We start from the raw sequence: 26,971 nt of genomic DNA on the forward strand, positions 1-26,971 counted from the left end.
ATACCAGCCTTTCCACTTCATCAGCAGTCATTGCTCCACCAGCTTGCCAAGTGGCCCAAAACTTTACTAGCAATAACTAAAGTTTCAGGTTCACGCTTTGCCTCAAACGCAGTTCGCATGTAATTTGCTTTTTCCCCCACTTTGACTGCATTCCCCCCAATTTCCACATCTATCAGCTCATCAATGGCCCTCAAAGCACCCAAATTTTCAGCAACATCATTGCTGTCTAGAAGTCCAGTAAGACGATCATACAGCTGATCCATAAAACGTGAAAATGCTTCACCACTGAGATACGAGCCTGCTCTTCAAATATTTTCCCAACGCTGGAGCAGCTCCATCCTATTAGACACTCCATTCATCAATATGCAATCGAATTCACTTTGAAGTAGTAAAAACAAAAAAAGACAAATTAAACAATTTAATGTGCTTTAAAAGAAAAATCAGCAACCAGCTTCTGGTATCTGTAGAATTCCCCCTTATCTCTAGCTACTTTCAAACATCACAGTGAGTAGATTTTTCATACCTTAGGGTTGCCGGGACGGACAGGTCAGCAAGCACTCGGTTAAGAGCGTCAAGGTTGTTAGCTCCGGTGGCAGCCGCTGGACCAATGGCAATTTACTGTGCTGTCGTTGCGAGAGCCATCCTAATATGCCTGTGCAAGCAAGCTGCCCCAATGGAAAAAATTTTAAAAAACCCCTAACCCCAATCTCGAGTGCATTAGAGTACGCTGCTGCAGATATTACAATTTGGATTATTTACAGCGAGTGAGGCTGCAACCAAAATCGCCCCAGCAGCTCGGCAGCGAACGGAACCCTGAAAAAACTAACGAAAATCCTTATCTGTGTCACAATCAGGCTTTCGAGATTGAAGATCAAGTGGATACAGGAAGAGATAGAAATTCTAGAGCGAGAAAGCAGGCAGCGGCCTTCTTCAATGGATTCTCTTTTTAAGCACACCCAAAAACCCTCCTCTTCTGGTAGGATTCCGTTTCCCCCTATCAATATTTCTCGTTTATTTTGCTTATTATTTGGAAAATTTCCCTACTTTTTTTAAAAGAGCCCATTTAAACAATCTAGCATATCATTAATTTTAATAACCCTATTTTTTTGTTTTGGCTATTTTACTAATCATTTAGAAAAAAGAAATATATTCACACTCTTTTTTTCATTTTTTGTTTTTTGTCTTCTGTTTTGTGACTTCGTATATTCATTTTTTTCAATTATATAATTTTATTTTTACAATTTGTTTTTACCTTCAGTTTTAGGTGACTGCCACACATGTATTGAGTCGACATGGGGACAAGGCCCCGGGGAGAACTGACCTACATCGAACTGCACTTGTCACTAATCATCTTAGTATCTATATGTATATTTGGGTTTTATTACCCTTATATACATAATAAAGATCAATCATTAATCATCATTTATTTATTGTCTATATAGTTTAGCCAAACAATTTATTAAATTAATTAGAAAATAATGTCACTTAGCATGCTTTAATAATGTCGATGTGTATAATGGATCAACAGTTGATGGAAACTTCAAAAAAAAATTTCCCGATTATCAAACTCCAATAAAACATAGCTTTCCACCCAAATTTTGGGGAACCCATGGGCTTTTGACAACGGGCCATTTGCAGTGGAGCCGCCATGGATATTTAAATTCTCTTTTTTCCCTATATAGCAGTTTGGATTTACATTTTTTTTTTTTTTGTTTATTTTTTTTTTTTTTTCCACTTCATTTTTTGATTTTATTCTGGAGTGATAACAACGTTTGATTGAAGACATATTTAAAATCAACAATGATAGAAACTAACTTGTGGAAGTGGAAATGGAAATGGGCAAGATCAAGGAGGTCAATGACAAGGTTGTCATTTTCATTATTTAGGATTTCCATATCGATTAATTTTCAATAGAAATCTTGTAATAAACGCATCGCCCCATAATAGATTTTCATTTGATAATAGATTCTCTTTTATATATTAATCTATCTATATAAAAAATTTTTAAAACAAATAAATGTCACTATAAATATTAAGATGATATAAAAAAAAAAAGAATATTAATATTTACAATGATTACCACTATTTATGGTAACTAGATCCCCCACGCGCCAAATCTTTTTCTTTTATTTAAACTTATTTTTTTTTAAAATTTTTTATAAATTCATAAATATATTATTGTATGAAATCAAATCATAAATATATAAAATAAAAAACAATTATTAAAAAATATAAAATCAAAAAAGAAAAAAAAGACACATACCAAATTAGAAACAACATTATTATTTCAAGTTTAAACTCATATAACCAAATAAGTTTATAAACTAAAAATTGCAAAAAACACATATCATTTAAATCACTTTTAGATCATTCATAAAATATCAAACAACCAAAACGAAAAAAAATAATAAATATATATTTATGAACCAAATCGATCAAAATCATCAATAAAATACGAAAATAGCAGGGAATATACAACCTATATTGCATTTAAAAAAAACCGATTCATACCCCGATAGTTTTCCCGCATCCCCAATTTGTGTCCGCTAAATCCCGCCCGGAAAGAAAAAGAATAAGGGGCCACCAACCTAATATTCATATGAGACTACATGAAAAATAGTACATGAAAAAAAGGAAAAAAAAATCACAAAATTTAAACTCGATCTTCAAAACAAAAATCCCCCCCTTTTGGCCCCGAAAAACAACATAAACAACACGAAAAGAATTTAAAAGGCCGGCCATCACTAAAAGAAAGGGGTCATTTCTACAAATCAAATTATTTCTCTTTCTCTAGCATCTCTAGACTAAAACCTTTTGAGATGAAGGTATAAATTGTTATCCTCCAATCTTGAACCCCTGCATCATTATAAAGCAAAAACTTTTAAGAGTTAAAAACCAATAGGTTTTGTTTTAAAAACAGCTTTTCTTCGGCCCATATGTTGTTGTGCAACATCACCACTAACTATATCACTAATCCACTAACTATGGAAATTAAATAACGAACTACTTAATCACACTTTTTATATATTTTAATTCATTTAATTTTATTTTAAATGGCCATTACCCTAAATACCCTAAATTTCCTCTTATTTCCAAAAATTAAAACTCCCTTTATATATTATATAGATATAGATATGATGTAAAAAAAAAAAAATAATTTTAACATATACATCGGGTTACATAACACATGTCTTATGTGGATAATGAAAATAAAAGAAATAAACGTAGGGGTGTTTAAAACGGTTCCCCCGTTTCGAACAACCCGGGTTTGAAAAACGGGGGAACGAAAAAATTTGTTGGTGATCGTTAACTTTTAAAAAAAATCTTTTCGATTAACGCCGCGGCCAAACGAGAATCGATTATAATTAAATTTTTATTTTTTTATAATTTAAACAATAAACCTAATTTAATTGAATTAATTTAAATTTAAAAAGAAAAAATAATTTGAAAATTGAGTGTTTTTTTAGATTTAAAATTGTTTTTTTAGCTATGGAAAATTTTAAAAAGTTTAAACCGTGATGAAATGAGTAGGACATCATAAGTTTGTTTTTGATTTCCAAAAAAATCAATATCATTTCATATATAGAAATTTAACTTTATAACAAATGTTGTAAAATTTTTAACATAAATTAAACCATTTGTGAATAATTTAAACGTTCCTATAAACCAAAAAATACAACAAGATAATTAGTATTGGAAATCCAAAGAATATTTGTTTAGCCAAAAAAGGGAAAATGAAATTAATTTTAAAACTCATTTTTTTTAAAAAAAAATTTCAAAGTCTAAAAATTTTTTTTTTTAAAAAATTGCTAACATAAACTAGTCCGACCTACTACATTTACATCACTTTTATCCATATATAATATTATTATATTGTTAGTTTGTATTTTCTTTTTTATTTAAATTTTTTAGGTATTATTTGTTATATTTCTAGATGTTGGATTATTAATTTTGGTATTGAACTATTTAAAATAAATTAGGATTAAAATTACACATCGTTAACAAACCAAAACGGTTCAAGGGGGGAAGAACGATCGGTTGGGTCCTAGGATTTATGAAATTTTAAAACCGGGTTAACCGGTAAACCGGTCCGGCCGAAAAAAACAGGCCTAATGAAAAATTATGGCGATGCATAAATTTTTGTTTCATTTTTTTTTCCTATTAAACTTTCTTCAATTAGCGTTTTTTTATCCCGAAAAGACTTTTTAAAATAATACATTCATAGCACCACTAATAATATATTAAAAGACATATATGTAAAATTCTCCCCAAAATGGAGATCTTCAAAATGAAGGGAAAATTCAAATCTAGTCTCCCAAAATTAAAATTGAACCTCCATTTCAATGGCAACCTCCTCATTCTCAAAGTCGCCTTTTTGTCTTTGTCTCCACGATCGCCGCCAGGACCGCGCATGAAGATTTGACGATGAATATTCTATAAAGGTGTCGCTTTGGGCAATGAAAAGGACGTTGGGAAAGATGGAAGAGTTACCAAAAATTACGGGAAGATAAACGGGAAAAAATTATGGTGGCGTGGGATATGTTTTGGTTGACGGAGCTAGGGCGGGTAGCGTCCAAAACAACCAACTTCTAAAGAAAATCGTTATTGAAAATGGAAAGGAATGGCAGAGGAAAGGGAAAAATCATCACGGAACAAGGGAAAACATAAATGTTGGAAAGACCTTTTGGGGGTTCCCCCATATTGGGAAAGAAAAGGGGGAGTCTCAAGAATATTGGAAAGAGTCACTTTGAGGTTGGGAAAAAAATATCAATAGTGTTATAGTTCCAAATTTTTTAGTTCCCAAGGGTTTATTACTTTTGTTATAAAAGGGATGTCTTTTTTTCAACAAAATAATTCAAGTCTAATACAATGTAGTCTTCAAGAGTTCTTGAGTCTTTTATTTTCCGCATTTTACTTTTTAACATGGTATCAAAGCAGGTTCGATCCATCGCATGGATTAATCGTCTCTATAGCAAAAGAAAAAAAAGAAAAAAAAAAGAAGGGGAAACCCCAGTTTCAAAAAGGTTGAAAAACCCACCCTTGCGGCTACAAAGAAGATGTTGTTCTTCACTAACAAAGTGATGGCATAGCAAGATCCGATGGAAACAGCGTCACGGGCAATGATGTGTGTATGCGGGATTGGCGGCGCGAAGGGAAGGCTGGGCGAACCCCGGAAAAGGGCCCCGTTGAAAGGGCGAAACGGCAATTTTGGGCGGGGCCCATAAACCATGAAGTGTGGTTTTTCCCAAAAGAAATCCCCTCGGTTAAGAAAGGAGCTGATGGAGAGAAAAAAGAGGCCTTGGGGGAAAAGGCAAAAAGGCAAGGGGGCGGTCGCCCCCGGCCCTCAAAAATAGAGGAGGGGAAAAAGCAGACGGGGGACTCCTCGGTTTGCCCGGGCCCGGGGATAAGAGAAAAGTATCCGACCGAACAACCCTCCCCAAATTTATGTTGGAGAAAAAAGGCAAAGGCCCCCAGTGGGAGGAGCGGCGAAACCCCGTCAAAAAGAGGAGGGGGTTTTGCCCCGAAAGAGGGCGGCCCAGGGAAAAGGGCTAATGTTGAAGTTTTTGGGCCCGAGGGGAGTTTAAAAGCTATTAAACCATTCATCCCCTAATAAAGGAACTTAAAAGGGCAAAAAGGGGGGGGCCCTTGTACGCGCAGCGAGGAAGAAAAATAGTGTCCCCCCGCCTGACCTCGGTATGGGTGGTGGCGGTGATCGGGCTTGATTACGGCCTGGGGGGGAAGGAAGATGGAGATGCTAAGTGGAGGGTTCCGAAAAACTTGGTGATCCCCTCGGAAGTGCACGCCCCCAATGGCACTCCATCAAGGGAAAGATAAAAACCCCAAAAACAAAAGGTCTCGAGCATTATAAAATCAAGGGGGGAAGGTTACGAAAAAGCTTTTTATTGTGGAGAAAGACCCACCCGAAGTTTGTTGGGTTGGTTTTCCCGAAGCGCTCTTAATGGCATGGTGTGTTTAAAAAAGAAATAAAATCCCCGAAACCCCTTTTTGGGTTTTCCCGAAAATAAAAAAGAGAACCCAAGGGTGTGTTAAAGGGAAAGGGGGAATTGGCAAATCTAAGGCGAATCTCATTTAAAAGCGCCAAAGGTACATGCTTTTTCCCTGGGGGAACCCAATTGAAGAAGGGTTGAAAAAATTTGGGGGGGACAAAGCCTTCAGGGATCTTTTTGAAATTGGTTTGAACGTGAATTGGGGGCCCAAAGAATCGAATGGAAAAACCCCCGGGAATGGGGAGAAAGGGGGGGAAAGTGAAAGGGTTCACGAAGTCCAACCCCCGGCTATTGATCAATTTAAAGGGATGAGCGGCCCATCCCAGTAGCCGAGAAGAGGCCTTTCCGGGGAAAAGTGAGAATTTTGGAAAGGGGGAAAATACAGGATAAACTGGGGTTCTTGGAGAAGAAAGTAGCGGCTAGGAAAAAGGGGCACCCAAAAAAGTTGGGGAGGAATTTGGGCCCCAAACCCCCTTGAGAGGAAAGGGGGGAAGGGTGTTGGCCCTCTTCTCGGTCAGTATTTCCAAAAAAAAAAGAAAGAAAAAAAATTTTGGGCCTAAATTTTTGGGCTCGAAAAAGAGCTCATTGTGTTGAGCTAGAATGGGCCAAAAGACCTTCCCAAAAAGAAGCTTTGGGCTGCAATTTAAATTTGGTTTAAAACGAGTTAGCTCCTCGACACGGTTAAAGCGCCGTCACAAAAAAAATAATGAAGAGACTCCTAGATACGGCAAAAAAAACTGTCTAGAAAGCTCCTGACACGGTAAAAACGTCGGTGGGAAAAAAAAAAAAAAAGGAAACTTTTCCCAGATACGAGCCTAAAGCTAAGATTGACTCCTTAACCCCGGGTTAAACGCCAAACCAAAAAATTTAAAGGCCCACATGACATGAGTTAAAGCTCAGGAAAATTGAAACGCTCTTTGATTAAGAGCCCAAAAATTTTAATGATGAAGAGCTCCTTGATAAGGGGCCCAAACTTTCAATGAAGAAAAATGAAAAGCTCCTTGAAACGGGGCAAACTTTTAATGAAAAAAAAAAAAACCAAAATCTTTGATATGAGTATAAACTATCAAAAGTGAATTGAAAAAAGCTCATGTCGAGCATAAAATTTTTCAAAAGAAAAGTGAAGGACTCCCAAATACAGTATAAACTATTTATCAAAATAAAATGGGGCGGTTAAGTCCGAAAAAACTGATTTCTTAACTTGAGGGGGTGTTGGAAAGATCCTTTTGGTGTCCCAAGTATATTGGGGAAAAGAAAGTGGAGTCTCAAATATATTGGAAAGAGTCACTTTAGAGGTTTTGGGGAAAATAACATTAATAGTGTTATAGTCCAAATTTTTTAGTTCCCAGGTACATTACTTCTCTAGTCCTATAAATAGGGATGTACTATGTATCAACAAAATAATTCAAGTTAATACAATGTAGTCTTCAAAATTTTTGAGTCTTTTATTATCGACATTTTACTTTTCAACATAATGGGGGAGAAAAATGATAAGAATATAAGGATTAAAATCCATGTAATGACATATTTATAGAAAAAGAATAAAATAAAGGTCTTTTTAGAACTTTGCACTTCCTCAAGCAAAAATTTAAAAAATTGATTAGCTCCCAAAAGTTTTATAGGATAAATTTTTTTTTTAAAATGCGGGAAATATTAATGGTGAGAATGTATATTTGAACCCCTTTCCTTTTTGCGGGCCCCCGTATCTTAATTGAATACCCTCATTCTTTGGGAGTGTGGCGTCCGGGGTTAAGGTTTTTTTTGCAAAAAATTTTAAAAGTAGAATTATACGCATTTAATCAAGTTAATTTTGAAAAGTATGATAAATTAGTCAAATATACTGTATATTTACCATTCATAATAAAAATAAAATAACACACTTAATATTCGATGAATTGAAATGGTAAATAGAGATTTATTGTGACACAGACAAATGGGTTATGTACTGTAGCAGTAATAAAGAGTTGTTAACCACGTTTGGAACTTAATTAGAGATGATATGAGTGTACTCTTATATTTATTTGTACAAATAAAAAAATTGCAAGACACATAGTATGAAATTTCAATTAAATGGGTTGGCAATTGAAACTAAAAAAATAATATTAGAGCTATCCTACATCGATGTAGGAAGAGAATTGAAATCAATATATACGTCTCATGGGCCCTACTCCTATCACAATTGATTTTAGGATGGAACTCATGGATTTCTATCATAGTATTAAAACGGTCGCCGATCGTGGGTCAAATTTAACGACCTAGCAGTATATTTGGGACACGAAAAAAATGATCGACTGCAAATATATCTAGACTTAAAATTTAGACCGGTGGTCCAATCGATCGAAAAAAATTTGGACCAATCGTCCAACCGATTAAAAAAAAAGAAAAAAGTCCAACCCTCCAAGGTTCACCTCGAAGGGTTTAAGGAGGGTGTTGGCAATTGAACTAAAAAATAATATTAGAACTATCCCACATCGGTGTACAAAGACAACTGAAATCGGATATAAGTTTCATGGACCCTCTTCCTATCACCAATTAGTTTTAGAATGAACCCATAGATTTCTATAACATGCATCTTCTTTGTTTCAATCACAACATCACTATACCCTTCACAAAAATGTGTCCTCACACAACTGTAAAAAATATTAGTTCCCAAATAGACATTGGAAGTTCCCAAATAGACATTGGAAAGTTATAGAATATGAATTTGATTCTACAAAAAAATTGTAACAGCAAATTAACAATATAATTATAATAAACTTGGAAGGAACTAATAGAACCCCCATATGATATCAAAATTCGCACTATAGAGAAATATTCGTGAAAAAGTGTAAGAAAAGAGCACCCAAATTGTGGATGGGATGGCAAAATATATTGGTAACTAGCAATTCTGCTACTAACAGAAACACATTTACAAGCAGATACACAATTTACAATATCTACTCATTCCAATAGCCAATGCACCATGCATGTGTATGTATACTCTCTAGCTAGCTTTGCACAAGGCTAACAAGAAAATCTGTGAATATTTGCTCGTAGTCATTTTTCCGTACCCTGCAACAACCAAACCTCAGCACCAAGACGTGAGCACTAACGCGATTCAGAAAAAGAATACAAGGTTAAAAGTAATGAAGGAGCAGTTTGCTGTTTCAACTTGTTTACTCTAGTTTCACATCAAGACTCATAATTCAGAAATTAACGAGCACTAACCAGGAAGTAATTGATATCGATGATGTAATACCGATCTTTGGTCCCTTTCTGGCGAATGATATCCAAATTGAACAGCCGAAGTCCCTAATATTACCGAGCTCAGAAAATCACTTATCTAATGTGCCAAGTCGACAGAACTACAGAATAGATGAAGCAAAATTTCAATGAAAATGGATTTTACCAGTCGATGGTGGAGCTCTTTTGCAAGCATCTCAAGCATAGGCTGCGGAGGAAGCTCTGCAGTAAATTAATTAACTATGTGAAATGAGATTGTGAGCTGTTACTCATTTCAACAAAAGAAATAGATGCAACCAGTACTTGTTCTCACAAGACATAGGGACAAGGTTTCAAGCACCAAAGATTAAAACAAAAATGACTGTTTCATCGACCCTAGTTGATTTCAGAATGACTAGTAAAATTTTGCGTGGCAAGAATTGAAGAGAAATGAAAGAAAGAGCTCCACTCACGCAGGTTGTGGAATTGTAATATCTGCAAGTACAATCAAACTTACCAGCAACAGCAGGATCCAGATCCACATCATCTGCAGAAGAATCAGCACCAGAAACCCTCGGAAGCCAAACACTCCAGAATTTGTTGATATGTCCGTTTCACTTAAATCAGGCAGAGAGAAACGCCTGACAACTTTAATAGACTCACCAACAATAAAAACTTTAAAGAGGACACCACCTACCATTGAGAGTAACATATCAGTAATTCAAATTTAATAAGCAATAGCTGAAAGAAGGACAGAAGATGACAACAAACTTCCCATACTGTGATTAATGAATTCCTGCAAAACCATCGGAGCCTCCAGTTCGGATAGGGAAATATTATCGTATGCAAGGAAAAGCGCATGAGACTTTACACTTCCATCCACTACAAGTGGTTTCACAACTGGAACAGCAGAACACGACACAGGTTATACATCTCAGAGAGAACGAAACAACTAGCTTAACATATCAAAGAACCTGAATAATGAGTAAAATACGTCGTTTCATGGAAAGAAAAACACTGCCAAATTATTGTCACGTGCAATTTTTAACTAGCTTATCACATTTCCATGATCATCTCTATTAGAATGGGGGCACGTTGGTACACATATGTCAGGGGAGCGAGAGCGTGTGCATGGGCTTTTAGGGTTAGGGTTTCCTACAGTATATAATAGAAGGATCGTAGCAGAGTGATCTATCTCTATAATATTTCTGTTCAGTTTGCATTCATCCGCCTTTACTCTATCAATATCTAGGTTATTTATTCAGAATGATAACACCAAAGAGTTACGAACTCTATACTTGGAGGTACAAAAGCATCATGAATTTTGTTCATTGTGGATTACTGGATTGTGCATACCAAATTACAACAGAACCAAAAACCACCCACATTCTGCCACTAATAGTAAGAGAAAAATAGGAGTCAAATGAATAATTTCATGCTTTATTAGAACAAGTTTAAATTGGTTTCTCCATCGAAAATGAAAATAAGGCTACCTAGAGGTACTGTTAATCCTGCTTTAACAACTTCATCTGGTACCGAAGTAGGGTTTTTGAAATCACCAACTGCCGTGGAGTGCAAACCTTGCCTGCGACAATTATACCCAAAAGGCACCATGTATTTAATCTGAAGAAGATCAAATAGTCTGGAACTCATCTACCAGAACCATAACTGACAAAGATAAGATTTGGTCGAGAAGACAAAAGACCCATTTTCGAAAATAGCAAGGACGGTGCAAGAAAAGGGCAGACTGAAGTATAAGAAACCATTTCATATAGTGACAAGAGTACTGTTGTGCTTGTGCATAAATTTACCATAAGATTCGGGCAATTTCAGGTCAGCAACCACCTCAAGCATTGATTGACGGTTGCGTAAATGCTGAATGGCCTCAGGAGGATCAACAACTGTCACCTCTGGATGTAATCTCTGATAATCCTTCAATGGAAAATATGAAATAGAATGAGACTGAAAGAAAGATGCTGCAGCATATAAAATAACTAGCTTTTCCAGCTAGGCTAAGAATTCATCCATGCTTGCATTCTCCTACTTTGCTTGTTTTCAATAGTTAATTCAGAATTAAGGCCTTTTATGTTCAAGACTGACACGCAAGGATGGAACATAAAGATTACTCTCTTTTAAAGCAACAAGCAAGGGAAGTGACATATTACTAAACATTAAACTACAATAGGTCTGTTCCATGAGAAACAGTTATAAGTTTCGTCTGTGTACCTTGAGTTTTACAGAGACTTGATTTGTTCCTATTGACTAGACTTTATACACACATATCTTTCTTCTAATGTTTGGCTACAAATGAGAAACAGATTTCATTAAAACATGGCATGATATTCTAATTTTCCTTGGATCTCTCTCCAAAGCAAGATAGATCACATGCAACATTTTTCTTTTCCTTTGCTTGTTACTGTAGACCTTAGTCAGCTACTGAGAGAAATGAATCTGTAATTAGTTCCACAAGAAAATACACAGGTCGTAGCTACTTCATGAGCCAAAATTTCAATTAGTCAACCACAGTAGCTCGTCCTCCCAGTCACCATTTTAAGTTTCAAGTTCTCCAGTCCATTAATTCATTTCGTTCTTGTAAAGGGGGGTTCATGAAATGCTGATCTTCTATGCATTCTACAGAAATAAGGAAATATGTAATAATCTACTCCATCTTGAGTTTTATCTTTTGACAACATTACACACTAAAAAGTGTTTATCCTAATAGTCTTAGAGAGATCTTAGATTCCCTGAAGTCTGACAAAAACCTAGAACTTTGTAATAAGATTATAAGGCTTCACAGAATGGCCAATCTAGCAACTCTACCAGTCAAATTAAAATATCCTGTAGCATAAAGGCTAACATTATTTAAAGTGAATGTGTAATTCTATCATTATTTCATCACCAAAACATTAGTAGAATTGGGAACACATGAAAACAAATGCGGGGTAGTATGAAGCCTTTGTTCACCATTTGCTTTTTTGTTTATGCTCACAGGGTGTTTTTTATATAGCTAATAACATTAAGTTCCAACTTGATTAAATTCTGAGTACTGTCACAATTAGTAAAGGCTTCAAAAGTTACTGCCAACTAGGACAAGCTACTCAGGACATCAAAATCCCCTTGTTCAGCAAAAGTTCATCAGACCTACACCTGCACAAGTATACTAGATCTAGAAAGTACAATCCTCACTTGTTTGATCCTCATGAATCACAACGAAGACTAAGTAGTTTATGGATTCATGGCATAGTTCTCACAGTAGAAATTCCACAGCAGCACTAGACCATTGGATTCATAAACCAATATAAAGTTGAGAGCACAAACCTCAATAACCTGGGACCAGTCCCTCCCTTCTAACTGAAATCAAAAAGTGCAATCAATCAATAAAGATGAGGGCAACGGAGTATGATAATATGCATTTTACATATTTTTTTGGTTTGACACAAGCGTCATATTATAAGAAGGCAATTCATGATTACAGTGGGCCATTGGCTTGACAAAATAAATGCAAAACTTTTAAGGCAATTTATAATTGCTAGTCTTAGTAAATGAGATGTATATTAAAGTTAACTTCATTTGTCCTCCTATGGTTCTTTTAATTCATTATTACATTCTTTTCTCTCACATTGCAAAACCAAAAATAAATAAATACATAAAATTACAAACTTTAATTTCTAATATTGAAGAGGTTGGTTCAAGTTGGTCAATACTCGAAATACTGGTGTCAAAAACTCGATATCAAGAAACTCGCCATCGTGAAGGATAATTAGTTTAATGCCAAGTAAAAAAAATATCCGAGCTAGCTTTTGGTCCATCCAACAAGGCAAGACGAAGTTAGCAATGATGAGAGAGAATATAGCAATAGACATTTATTTGGACTTTGCGTTACATACTAAGATATTCAGAGAATTTTGGCTAGTGCAGTGCCACTTGTAAATGAACAAGAAGAGGGCAGACAATCAGAAGTAGTGAGATTATTGAATCCAAAAACTATGGTTGAGTGTGAAAAGCTATAATGCATCCTTTCTGATCAGGCTATACTTTAAAATTTATTAGTTAATTGCTTAACAAAATATGTCAAGAAACAATCATTCATTCTTTTTAACCTTCATTTCCATTTATGCAAGCTAACCTCTGGATCCTGTTGGGCTCAGTTTCCACTATATATTTCAGTTGAAATGGTTTGGTGCAGAATTTCTTCCTAAAACGATGGTCAAAGGACCATTAATACCTATGTGTTAACATCTAAAATAGCAATACTGACATTGCATCTATTGTAGTTCAAACAGTTAGCAAGCAAATATGACAGTAATAACTCAAACCTTGTGTAAAACAATATTGAATGGACCCTGCTCTGATAAAGCTCTTTTCAGATCAATTGGAACAAATTGAATGCCCTTATTTCTGCATTAGAAAATGTTACCCCTTAAGTGACCAGAAAAGTAGATTATACCTCATCAAAACATCTAAGGGGTTTTCAGTAAATTAATGGAAAATTTATGGTTATCAAGATTCAAGTGATGTGGTGAACAAGTTGAAGTTAAGTGATAACAGATTGATAAACAAAAAAAGAATAGAATGAATAAGCAGACATTTGGAGAATCACCAATCAAAACTTGCAGCCTCAAATTTCCAAGTTATTTGGTTGAGGATAAGTTAATAGCATAACATAGAAATTATCAAATTATACTTGCATTTTAATGAAAATCAGGCAACTAAACTATGATTATGCCATGAAGGGGAAATAACTAAATTAGGAAGGACTGGTCTTCAAAAGTTTTAGAACATGTTTGGAGCCGAAACTGGAAAAGAAGATATTGCGCTCAAGTTTTAGCAGATCCCAGAAGAATTCTCAATCAACTAGATTACAGCCAATTACAATTCAAATGGTTTTGTTTGGATCTAGCCTGTATCAGCAATCACAGTGGCCAGTGGGGCAGATGGAAATTTTGGCAATAAAAATCAATAATGGATTTATGTCCATTTTTAGTTGTGAAAAATTAGACAAGTGGGGTTCACTAAACTAATTCTTTGCAGTGGAGTACTAAATTCTTACAAGCAGCAGTAGGGACAAGCATTAAATACCAAATCTTCCACTGCAGTGGGAAAGCAACAGATGATTTTAAATACCTAGGTCATAAAATAAGTTGACTGTAATCTTAAGAGCACATATAATGGAATATTCCTTCCAAAGAAGAATTTCACATGTATGATTCCTTCTGAAACCATATAGATTTAGATAAGTTAAACAAACAGTTCCAGAAAACCAGCCACTCAATAATGTGAATCCTTCATAGTTATAATTATCAATCTTTCTTACAGAGTAAGAAAGGAAATGTACCAACCGATCAAAATTATCCATTCCAAGAGGACAGAAATCGACCAAATCACTAATCTAGTCCATTCCCTCATTCGGAATCAAAATACATATTGCCAAGAACACCTCTGCATGCATCATGTTCTAAGATTAAATTGAAACGATTAAACATGTGTGAATTTGCAACGTAATCACAAAGAAGATAGAACTACGGATATCAGCGAAAGATGTGAAAAACCTAAACAGAGCGCAATGTAAAAAGATCGATGAATCATCGCATTTCTACAGAGAAATCACGAGAAAATAAGAAAATAAATCCGGGCGAACGAGTACCGAGCGAAGCGAATAAACTTGGGCTTCAGAAAGCTCTTCTTCTTCTTCGAAGTGAACGCATAGCCCACTACAATACTCGCCGGCGCCGGCGGCGAGCTCTCCGATGGCGGCGTCGACGCCTCTTCTTTCTCGTCATCCACGCATGAATACAGAATCGTCGCATTCAATTTCATACTCAAATTGCGCTTCGCCAATCGAAGAAAAACACGAAACAAAACCGCTCCACTCAAAATTCCCCAAAGTCTGGAAGAAATTGAACCCTCTCGCCTTGTTAGTGGCCCTCTCTACACCCAAATCGTCGGTAAAATTTGAAAAATCGCCAAATTCTTAATTAATCCGCAACTTTTTTGTTGTTTGAGTGTGACAAGGCTTTGAATAACCGAAAATACAGGATCAATGCGCGTAGGTGAAGAGCAGAGCGCTACATATATGATTATATTGTGCGTGAATATATACAGATTCATGGGAAGAATGCATGTATACATATATTGTGAAGAACGGCAGCTGATTGAGCTGACATTTTTGTCCTTAATTTATGGTGATTTGCAACATTGACCCTAGAAAATGCCAAATTTCATTTCACATCCATTACTTTATCAAATAAAGTACTCCACCAAATAACGCCATTTTTGGACTTTGTGAATTTTTTAATGATGTCTTTTTAAATGTAATCTAAATATTACTCATTTCATCCCAATTTAGATATATGATTAAATGTATTATGAGCGAACAAAGGTTTCACGACTAAATTGAATAATAATGAGTGGAATAAAAATACGAGTTTGATACTCCTCCGTCCAAATATGAGGTCCATTTTTATTTAGTTCGTCCATTCGGTTTCTTTTACATAAATGGTAATAAGATATCACATTCATGTAACTCATTTACTTCGTTTCATTTAAAACTAATATATACAAACAGACTCATATTCAACTAACTCTTTCAATCTAGTTTTCTAATAATTTCTTAACCCGTCTGCCAGGAATGAGATTCTAATAGCGGCGATGGAGTATTACAATAGTATGTAAGGAAGAGATCAAAATAAAGAACTCATCTCAAAACATTTTCTACTATATTAAGTGAAATACTGTAATACATTTAATATATAAATCCCGCATTAATTGCTCATGCAACTAATATAACACCAATGTTCACTAATTGAGGTTTCAAAAGATCAAAATGGTAAATTAGGACAATGAGAAGTGCTGTTTTAGAAAAGACAACACAAAATTTGGAACTCAATGTAGTTATTTGAACTCAATGTATGATGAAGTACTGCTTAGTGAAAAGGTCCAAATTTGGTGGTTGTAAATTAGAAATAGAGCCTCAAAAAGGCTAAAATTAAATATTAGTGCTACGTTTTAATGGAAATGGTAGAGTTGGTAGAATCGAATGTCTCCTAATATCAAGAAACCCATTAATTTTTATTAATATAATTTCAAATAGAAAATTTAAATATTGCAGGTACAAATTTGTGATGTTTTTTTTTTAATTTTTGCTCCAAGTTGTAAGACACATACGTGAATTATTTTTTTTAAAAAAAATTAAAATTCATTGTTAATTATTATGGGATAAGGATAATATGTATCTTAGCTGCATTTTTTTATACTTCGTATCACAATTTCTAAGCTTAGTGATACGTATACACTAGCTTGTAAATTTTGTCAACTAAATGTGATACGACACTTCGTATATCACAAAGCTTGATTTCTAATATATAATTCAAATGAAAATAGTGAATAAGTTAGATTCTTTTAAAATGACATTTATCAAGGAGTATTAAATATATACCTATCATCAGTGACGTATTCATATATACGTATTGCTTTAAAATAATTAGAGCCTAATAGTGCTTTTATCCAATCATAACCTTTCGTTAATCACATCAACATCACTAGGACATTTTTATTATTAAAAGTGTTCCATTTTACATCAAAGTCACACTATACTTCAAAAATCTAAATTAAGAAATTATAAAAAAAATTTAGCTGTCAAATTTGGTGGAATGATAAAAAGGTTGGATTTTGGTGTTGATTTGAAGAACGTTATATTTGGTGTCCCAATTGAGAGGAATGAAGCTTGTCACGAGTTGAGCTTTTGGAAATAAATTACAACTGAACAAAAGATAAGATTAGTCATGACATTTAATCATGGAACCAAACGAGCTGAAAAGCATCACGAAAATCTTATTACACAAATTACTACCCACGACTACCATCCTCCCACGAAGAATGGAAGCCAACGAAGGAAACGACGTTCTTTTCTATCTTTTATCTGGTTAAAGCTTCAGCTAAAGGGTTGCTGTCAAATACTTCAACATCCTTGAAATAATAATCATAATCCCAATGGAACTCCTCCAAGTTGTAGCAATGTTTTATGCTGATATGCCTAAGCCTTGAGAAGCATCCACTTCCCCCCTTCCATTCGACCCAAAACCGTTCCTCGATCACGAGGGACCGAAGCCTTGGAATTTAAAGTCATCGACTTCCCACTTCGGGCCTCGAAAGGCATAGCATTTCAATTTCAGCACATGGAGCTTTGGGAACAAACCAACAGTATTAATATATTCCCAGGGGTAGCACAGCCCGCTCAAGTGCAACTTTACTAGGCTCGATGGGAACATTGAGACAGGAGCAGCAAACCCAGGCTCGGGCATTAGCTCAGGGTTCAGAAACAATACATTTAAGTGATTTTAGTTTATCAAGACAAGAAATTTGATTCAAACATTGAAAAGGTTCACCATCATCATCAGGCACCAACTCAATTTGGATACCAAGCTTTTCTAGATTGGAATTTTCTGAAGAACCCCAATGGTGCAGCTAGCAACACTCACATCTAAAAGTGTTCGTAGGTTTTCCAAGCGCGCCAGAACTAGTTTCTTGTAGGTCGCCTTTCCCCTTATCTGTAGATGCTTTAGTTCTTTCATATCCCATATCTCTAGAGGCACATAAGATTGAGATGGATTCGATATAATGCTCAGATGGCGATGGATAATCAAAAACTGAAGGTTAAAGAGTTTGGACACGGAACCAGGGGGATCTCCATTGTACGTATGGGCAAGGTATCTCAACTGGACTAGTTCCAACACTTCCGTTGGAAATTCATATAATCGGATCGAAAGAGCTTTGAGTACTCGAGAAACCTCAAACCGAAGCCTAAGGGTACCGGATAGCAATGATACGGACCAACACATAGGAGGGAACGTGCAGTAATTGCACATTCATCTTCTAATGTATCACACACATCTTTTATACCCAACAAAACGTTGTTGTGGATGGAAAATCTCCGTCCACCTTCAAAACCTTCTCCAAGACCATAGGCGCGCTATTTAGGACACTGAAGAACTTGTTCTTGCGAACTTCCATCTTAGAAAAGTGCCACAGGGAAGAATGAAGCGACAAGTTTTCACCTTACGACGAAGTATGGTGCTCTCCTCACACACTACGACGAGACTATGGGAAACAAGCTCAACCAAACACTTTGTAGCACAATCTTCTAATGTTTCTTCAATATTTGGCACAAGAAACCCCTCAGCCATCCACATATCCACAAGTTTGGACCGAAATCTCATAATCTTGAGGAAAAACACCCATATAAAGAAAGCATGGCTTCAAACGTTGAGGCAAGTATTCATAACTCGGGAAAAAGTATCTCTGATATTTCACAGTACACCTCCAGGAAAACAGAGTTCTCTTTGTCCGATGCCACCTCATTCCAGTACTCAACCGTGATATCCACTTTAGATAAGAGCTCCCAACTTGACTATAGTGAGAGGAAGGCCATCACAATGCTTCACAATCTTCCTCCCCGCTTCCTCGAGTTTAGGAGGGCACCATTCCTCACCAAACACCTTCTCCCAGAAAAGATCCCAACTCTCCTCTTTATTCAGAAAAGGCACAGTTCTTGCTCTACTATTGCAGTGATCACATACTTCCATCAGCCTAGTTGTAATCAAGATCCGGCTTCTTCCATTATCGCTATTCGGGAAACAACACTCCAAATAATCCCAAACCTTCGTTTCCCACACATCGTCCAACACAATCAAGTATCTTTTATCCTTCAAAAATTCATATAAACGCTGATTTATCATTTCACAATCTCCATCTCCATCTCCATCTCCAAAAGATTTATCTACTTGAGCAAGAATGTGCCAAGGGATTTCACTCAATTCACATTTTCTACCTACTTTAACCCAAGCACAGCAATCAAAATGGCTCAAAATCAGAGGATCATAATATATCTCCTTAGCAAGAGTAGTCTTACCGATTCCCGCCATTCCGACGAGAGCGAAAATCGGCAGCCCAAAATAGTTGGGGACGGTGAACATACGTTTGAAATTACCGAACAGATCGGATAATCCAACCATCTTCGATTTGCTTCCGTCAAAATCAGCAGCTTTGTCTTCTCCCTCGGGCAGCAGATTCTCCAGCAGATTCGCGTACTGCTCCTCCATCTTCTCCGCCGTTTCGATGAACGAATCGACATCACGAGCAAGGTCCTGCAGATCTATGGAGAATTTCGATGGATGGTTTGGCTGAGATTGTGAAGAAATCTGACGCGAGAGGCGGAAATGGAGTGCATCTTCGAATTTGGATACAATGTCTCTGATTTCTGCATCCAGAGCATTTACTCTGTTCCTGGTGGAGCTCTTGCTGCTGCTGTCCAATTTTTCGAGAATTTCTTGCAAAGATTGAAGCTTTTTGTGGGTAAATTCTATGATTTGTTGAGAGGTGGAAGGAGCACGATTTTGGATGAATTTGTGAGCCGCTCAATTGTGTTCTTGAGACAAATCACTGAGGCAAAAGCCATATCTCTCTCTCTAGCTCTCTCACTATCTCTGGAAAAGACATTTCAGCAAACACCATTGTTGACGGCTGACAGTGATAGTCAATCGAGCTGACGGTTTAAGTCTTCCATTCACACTCTATGCATGGAGTAACATTTTGCAATAAAATAAAGATTATAATTAAATTCATTTACAATTTGAATTAAAATAAGAGTAAAACCAAAATTGGTTGTGAACTCATTTTATTATTTTTGTCATATCTTTATTTTTTGAATTTTCCCGAAAATTTCAATTTAATCACAATAGATCCTACATAACTATTCCGTCTATATTTAATCTGGCCAAGTTTAAAACCCGATTTCGGATAAGCAAATTTCAAACTTCCTTGGACATTTTTCCATCTATATATATAGCGGTTTCACCATTTTCAGATACTTAGTCATGACTTGCTTGGACATTTTTCGCTCATCCAAACCCGGGATTTAATAACGATGACCGTTAAATGTAACAAATAGTTAGTGTATGACCGATTTTTGTACATTGCTCGTTAAATATAGACGAACAGTTAATGTAGGACCGATTATGATTCGAAGTTAAATGTTCGAGCCAAAATTAAAGATAAAATGTACATAAAATCATAAAACTATACGTTCTGCCAGTTTTAAATTTTTAGCCTTTAGTCTTAAAATAATGATGTAATTTGCAATTAAAATCTTGCTTTATGGGGATTGATGTGACACGTCATTCTCCAGATATCCGACGGCTCCACACCACCTACCTTCTGGCCACAAAACAAACGCATGGCGCAGAATAGCCACCCAGATCCCGCATTTTCTACAATGCGCCAGGGGGCGGCCCTCTGGTTAAAATTCACGCTTTGTTTCGCTTCCGTATCAAACTTCGTATTTCCCACTGATCATTGCGTGACCTCAGATAAATCCATTTATTGTTTGCAAATTCGAATTTCCGTTTCCCGTAATTGTAATGGCTTGCCTTCAGCTGTTAAAATCAGCTCCATCAAATTCACAGTCCAAAATCGGCTGTTTCCGCGCGGATTTCAGCTCGCAGAAAAGGCGAATTAGGCTACGGAATTCAGGAATTGCTAATAATTACAGAAGATTTAGGGTTAATTGCAAAGTAGAAGACGGTGGAAAACAGAGTAATGGTAAGTAGGTGCGGATTTCTGCTGTATGAGTATGGGCAACCTTTTTTTTCTTTTTTCTTTTTTTAAAAAAATTCACCATTTGGAACAGATAATTTATTACTATGATCATAAAGATGGGAACTTTGATGTTAGCTATTTTTAGATTTTACTGTTAATTTGTAAAGAACTTAAATTGAATTAAATATTCTGCATATGCCTGTGATTAGTTTCCTCTTGTTTTGTCAGACGTGTGAACATTTTTGGGGCTTTATGTCTCAGGTGAAGAACCTCCCGAGTCTTTATTTATGAAGGAGCTAAGAAGAAGAGGGATGACTCCCACTTTACTTGAGGAAAAGAACACAGGTGTTGTGAGGGATGAGGAGATGAAGTTTAGGGAAGAAGATGGGGGTTGGGGTTACTCAAGAAGAAATGGCACCACAACTGGTGCAGAAACAAACCTCACCGGTCAGAGGGAAACGTCCATGGCGCTTAATAGTGAAGGTCTTGAGGTAGGAAGATTACTGTTTTGATTTATTCAATGAATTGCTACTTTATGGAGTCAAATTTTAGATGTATTTGTTTCCGATCTAGGTCATTGAATGTTTATTTAGGTTTCTTCTTGCCATTCAGAAATGGATTTGTCTTATATTTCTTTGGAGTGAAATAGCCTCCTGGTTTATGATTTCTACTTGGCATTTGTTTGAACTTTTGCTCGTAATGTAGGGTTTGATCCCGCGTGGGAAACTTCTGCTTACCTCGGAGGAACATTTTTTCTGACATTTTGGCCGTTGATTCTTGTAAATATTGCACTTTTCCTTGCACTATATCTGGTAATCTCCTGTTCTTGTTCATTGTGTGTTCATGCAACTTGCTTTTAGTACTTCATTATCGATTGATTCTCAAAGCATGATTTTCTTTTTCATATTCTCTAGATTATTGTTATTCGATTATGTGCAATTTCATGTATGCCGTGATGACAAAATCATCTTGATAAAAGGAGCAAAACGTTTAATGTGGAAATCCATGGAAGCGTTTACGTGAGATGTACATATCTAACTTACATCAGCCATAAATGTTGAGATGTCCCTAAAAGTCCTTCAGTTCAGCTTCTATCTCACACCTGTTATGCTATCAAATTAGAGTTCTAGTTATATTTAGAGCTGGATCCTCGGTTTTTTGAGGCCTAGGCCCCGGGACTCACTTTTTGTTCTTTTTTGATTGCTTATGTTTTTGAAAAGACAAAGGAGAAGTTGGCTTCCTTGTTTAGGACTTTGACTATGATTAGGATATTAGTTTTCCCTTATGTTTACCAGGTTTACTTCTTCTTGTAGAGTTTTAGAGGCTCTCTGCAATCTCTGTTTCAGGGTCTATTTCCACACTAATGGATATTCTTGTCAATGGCCTGATTCCATCTAGGAGTATAATCTTGGTCATGTTCACAGAACTTTGTCTAATGACTTTATAATTATTTCAGCTATGGGCAGTGTAACCGGTTTTATTAGACAATGGCTTATGTCCATGAAATGAACTACTGCAGTTGTTTTTTTCCCTTTTTTTCTATGACAATGGTAGATGAATGTGTTAATGTATATTCAGTACTTTCAGTACTAATGTAACTGACCTCCATGATCTGGTGCAGTACTTTGGAACAGAATTTTGTTCACGATGGACGTGATCATCCGGCTCCGCCCTTTATTCCCCCCTTAGGGAATTACCGAAAAAGAGGGATGTATAAGACTGCACCCCCTCAAATTAAGGATCGAACTTGTGTATAGCAGCATTTCCACTTCATCAAAGATCCTAAAATTTTTGTTTAACACAACTTAGAATGTGTAAAAGCATCACTTTTGTTGAACTTAATATAGAATGTTTTTCTCAAGTTGAACTTAATATAGAATGTATTCGGGAAATTTTTTCATGAATGAGTGACTCAGAGGTATTTAAGTTGTAATCTAGACCGTAATGAACAAAATTCCTACAGTTGAAAAAACAAACTGAGGAAAGATTATTTTCTTATAACAGATGAATAAAAGGCTAATACCCCAAATTTTAACTTTTTTTAAGAAAAAAATGCATGAACAAAAATTTCCCTCAAATTGGGTTTTAAGTTTTTCAGTTGGTGTATTTTTTCACCAAGGATCTTTTCCTAGTCAAAGCCCCAGAATCAATATGTTCTTTGGTTTTTAAGAAACTTGCTCTCAGAGAAAAACACAATACCTATCTGCAGGTTGAGACCTTTCCCACGTGGGGCTATCTTTTTGCTCTGTAACACGGTTCTCCCAAGTATGAGATCCCACTCCATATTCCACGAAAAATAAAATACTTGAACACTACACCCCCAAGCTCAAAAAAACCCTAAAATTATATGCAGTAGGAAGGGAAAATTTCAACTCTTCTTCAAGTTTTTTTAGAAATACAAGACTTGGCCCTCTCGGGGCAAAGCACCAAGGAAAAATAGAAGATTTTGAGCCCCAAAACTATATTTGGGAATGGGGAAAAATTTTATTTATCACATAAGAATATGGCTAAAATTTTTTATGCAGTAGATATACTACCAAGAAAACCCGCCCATCCATCAATGGAAGTATCGGGACTAGGAAAAACAACAATTACCCTCCTATTGTTGTTTAGAGTTCAGGCACTGTTACAAGTCTATGACCAATGTATCAGTGTCAAATACAACATGTTTAAAACGCGTAATATTAATTTAAATCCTAATAGGTCAAAACAATGGCAAGGAGTCAAGGACCAAACTAAAGGAGCTTTTAACGTAGTGGAGAAAATTATCATCTGACTACAGCGAACACTAAAACAGTACACCCTATCTTAGTAATAACCCTCTACCTCTGCTATGCATGTAATCCAAATCTAGTTGATTGTACTTGACAAACAATAAAGTGCCTTTCCGAAGGCCAGTTAGCCAAACTTAGAATCAGTCTAGCACTGTAAAAAATCTCAAACAATCAAGAAAAGATGAAACGATTCATTTCTATTTATCACTTTAGGAAAACTATCAATAAACTAAAATGAAAGCAAAATTTACGAAGGTATTACCTGAAGAAAAGCTTTCAAAACCCACATAAAAGTCAAAATTATAGTTCCATTCACAGCAAATCCAACCTGTATATGAAAGAGAGAATACAACAGCTCAAGGTAAGAGCATAAAATAATTTGTCTAAAAATACTTGAGGTAAAAGAGCACCCACTGTCATCTGTAACTAAGGTATAGTGTACCCAAAATATTACTCCTAATAACTTTTTCTAGAGGCTTGTGGATAGCAATTAACAATATAAATTGTCAAGCCGTGTAATGCTTCATGAAAATGACAATTTATTGTTAGAAAGCTCATCATTTGAAAAGTTACACCACCTACCCCTAATAAACTATGCATAATAACTTTCTTGTATAATTAAAAAACTAACAGATGAATAGCAATGAGATCATAAATACTAGTAGTATAATTTCACATATTCAACTATATCAACTTCTTGTAGAGTAAAACTGAAATCTGAACAATTACACTTCAACTCCGACCTGACCTACGCGAGACTGCTATCTTTCATCCTCCTCTACCACCCCCGCTTATTTTACAAGATGCAACCTAACCCAATATAAGAAAAACATACAGTATTCACAGAATCACATTACAAAACTTCGATTCTGGTAGCCAGAATTCTGATAACTATATTAAAGATGCAAGACAAAATCAACCAGCTCCACCTAAATGCAGAAACTATTAATAGAGCAGTTGCAAACTATATTTGCACCTCAGTATTCCAAACCAAATCTCATGTTTATATACCTAAAATTTTCATATTCACTCTCATTGGCAGCATCAAACACCATGAAAAATGTCAAAATGCATATTCTTCAAAGCACACTTGATGCACTTCAAAACCAGAGCACCAGAATAATATACATCTCTATTGAAGAATGATAAGTATATTTTCCATAGTAGAACTAGAAATTATTACAAATCAAGGCATAATGAATTTAAACCTAAATGCTAGTATTTGCAGGCAATTAACATTAGCCCTTACCAATTTAGTGGAGATAGGGACTGGTAAAACAGACTTAACGGCTCTGCGCGCTTTTCTGGACACCTTTTCTGAAAACATTCTCCACAAACCTAATCAGAAGATCCAAGCTTCTATCTTCCTCCTCTTCTTCTTCATCGTCGTCATCATCATCATCCTCATCGATATCATCGATGTAGTCGCCCATCACCATACTATTTCGCTGCCTCGCGCTCCAAGCCCGAGCTTCGTGGATCGGATTCCGGCATCTCTGCACGAATCAAAAGCCAATCAATTGTTGAAATGCCATAAATCATCTCCGATTTAACTTTATTCAAAATTTGACCTCTACAGGGAGAAGAGAATCGCTTGTGCGATAGCGGCGGAACTGGACGATAGTGGAGGTCTTGAGGTTATGCGAATCGACGAAGGAAGAGTGAGATAACGGTAATGTTCGAGGAAGTGAATAGAGATGCTGAGAACGGAGAGTAACGGCGGTCGCCGCCATAACGGTGGCGGCGGGAGCTCTGCCGGTAGACGGCAGGGGAATTTGGCAACTTTTTAGGGACTATTTTGAGATTTGGGAAAATTTTTGGTACATAGCGGTCAACTACTTGATTAATAAATTGAATAATCCAATTAGCCTTTTTTTTCTCCACAATAAATATTCAATTTTATTTTATCAAAAAAAAACAAAATTTATATTTAAGCAGAGCAATTTAACTGTTACTACTTCAGGGAAAAAACTTGTGACTGTGGTTTTTCTTTACGAAATTGCATTTTAGTGAAAAAAATACTACTTGTTCATACGTCAGTTGTCCTATTTCAAAGCTCGAACTTCGATCTATTGGTTAATCGTGAAGCAATTTAATTGATAGTCAAGATTACATTATAATTTATAATTAATTATCTGATTTCTACCGATACTAATTTTATTCTAGACATAATCTAATTACCTTATCCCATATGGTATCTTAGAGTGTCCACAATAGGACCACAGCGCGCGGTTGTTCGCAAATGGAGGATCGTGACGGCTCTATTAGAGCCACGAGATCGCCGCAACAATCAAAATTGAAATATTTTTTAAAAATTCTTTAATTTTTTTTTATAAAATACTATTCCCAATTATTTTGTCCAATTAATTTTATTATAATCTAATTAAAATATACCAATAATTGATAAAAATGTGAGGCGTGGTTATGGCGTGGATCGACACAAGTTTTATGTGGCGAGCAAGTGGCGTATGCAAATGGGAGCAAGGGAACTGTACCCCAAAAGTTTGTAGTTTATCTCCGCTCAAGATAAGCACTTTCTTTTTTGCCCTCGTTTTAAATTTTTTTATAAAATAGCTAGATGAAGAGAGTAAAGAATAGAGAATTATGTAGAGTGAAGTCTTCTTTACATAATTCTTACAGATTTTACTTTTTCTCCACTTCAACTATTTTATATTATTTTTCAAAACAACGAAAAGTAAGTAGCGATATCTTCATTGATGGAAATCGATATAGTCATATATTTACCAAGTTGATATCTGTCCCAGTGGCACATATATTTACCAAGTTGATATCTGTCCCAGTGGCAAATGCGCTCTTCTCTACTTGGTTGTTCCAAGTTTGAATCTTCTCAACCACATTTCTTGTTTTATTTGTTTTATCTTCTCCAAATTAACATTATTTTACTCCATATCACCTCCTTATCAATTTAATTTATTTGTTTTATCTTCTTCAAATTAACATTATTTTACTCCATATCACCTCCTTATCAATTTAATGTTGTTTTTAATTCATATCTCCTTCTGAATTCATTTTACGTTTCATTAATTGTTTCGTTTTTAACAAACATTTATTACTTCAACCACTACTAACTTGCTCTTTTTAATACTATAATTTTATATTCTTTCATAAATAATCTTCATTAATTATTTTTTATAGATAATTGTATCTAATATAGTGTATAATATTTTACAAACTACTAATTTGAAGTAAGTATCATAAAGTAATATTTATAAAATTAACCTCCTCATCATATATAATACAAAATGCGAACAAAATTATACGTGGGACATTTTTAGATTATACGCAGGACATTTTTAGATCTATGCTAAGTAACAAAACATGGATATTTCTATTTCATATGCATAATTTACTCTCTACGTGACACTAAAAAATAAT

The 26,971-nt window shown here is 35.6% G+C and overlaps 1 long non-coding RNA gene and 2 pseudogenes across 1 annotated transcript; 1 reads left to right on the forward strand and 2 right to left on the reverse strand.

The window, feature by feature from the left end:
* Window positions 1-8,877: 8,877 nt before the first annotated feature.
* On the reverse strand, window positions 8,878-15,188 carry LOC125199987 (annotated as a pseudogene).
* Window positions 15,189-21,128: 5,940 nt separating this feature from the next.
* Window positions 21,129-22,469, forward strand: LOC125199991. Its single transcript, XR_007172654.1, has 3 exons — window positions 21,129-21,292; window positions 21,507-21,613; window positions 22,423-22,469. It is a non-coding gene; the product is annotated as an uncharacterized LOC125199991 (long non-coding RNA).
* Window positions 22,470-23,033: 564 nt separating this feature from the next.
* On the reverse strand, window positions 23,034-25,344 carry LOC125199986 (annotated as a pseudogene).
* Window positions 25,345-26,971: the final 1,627 nt, after the last annotated feature.

The sequence above is a fragment of the Salvia hispanica genome, unplaced genomic scaffold, assembly GCF_023119035.1.
Source record: "Salvia hispanica cultivar TCC Black 2014 unplaced genomic scaffold, UniMelb_Shisp_WGS_1.0 HiC_scaffold_763, whole genome shotgun sequence".
NCBI classification, from domain to species: Eukaryota; Viridiplantae; Streptophyta; class Magnoliopsida; order Lamiales; family Lamiaceae; genus Salvia; species Salvia hispanica.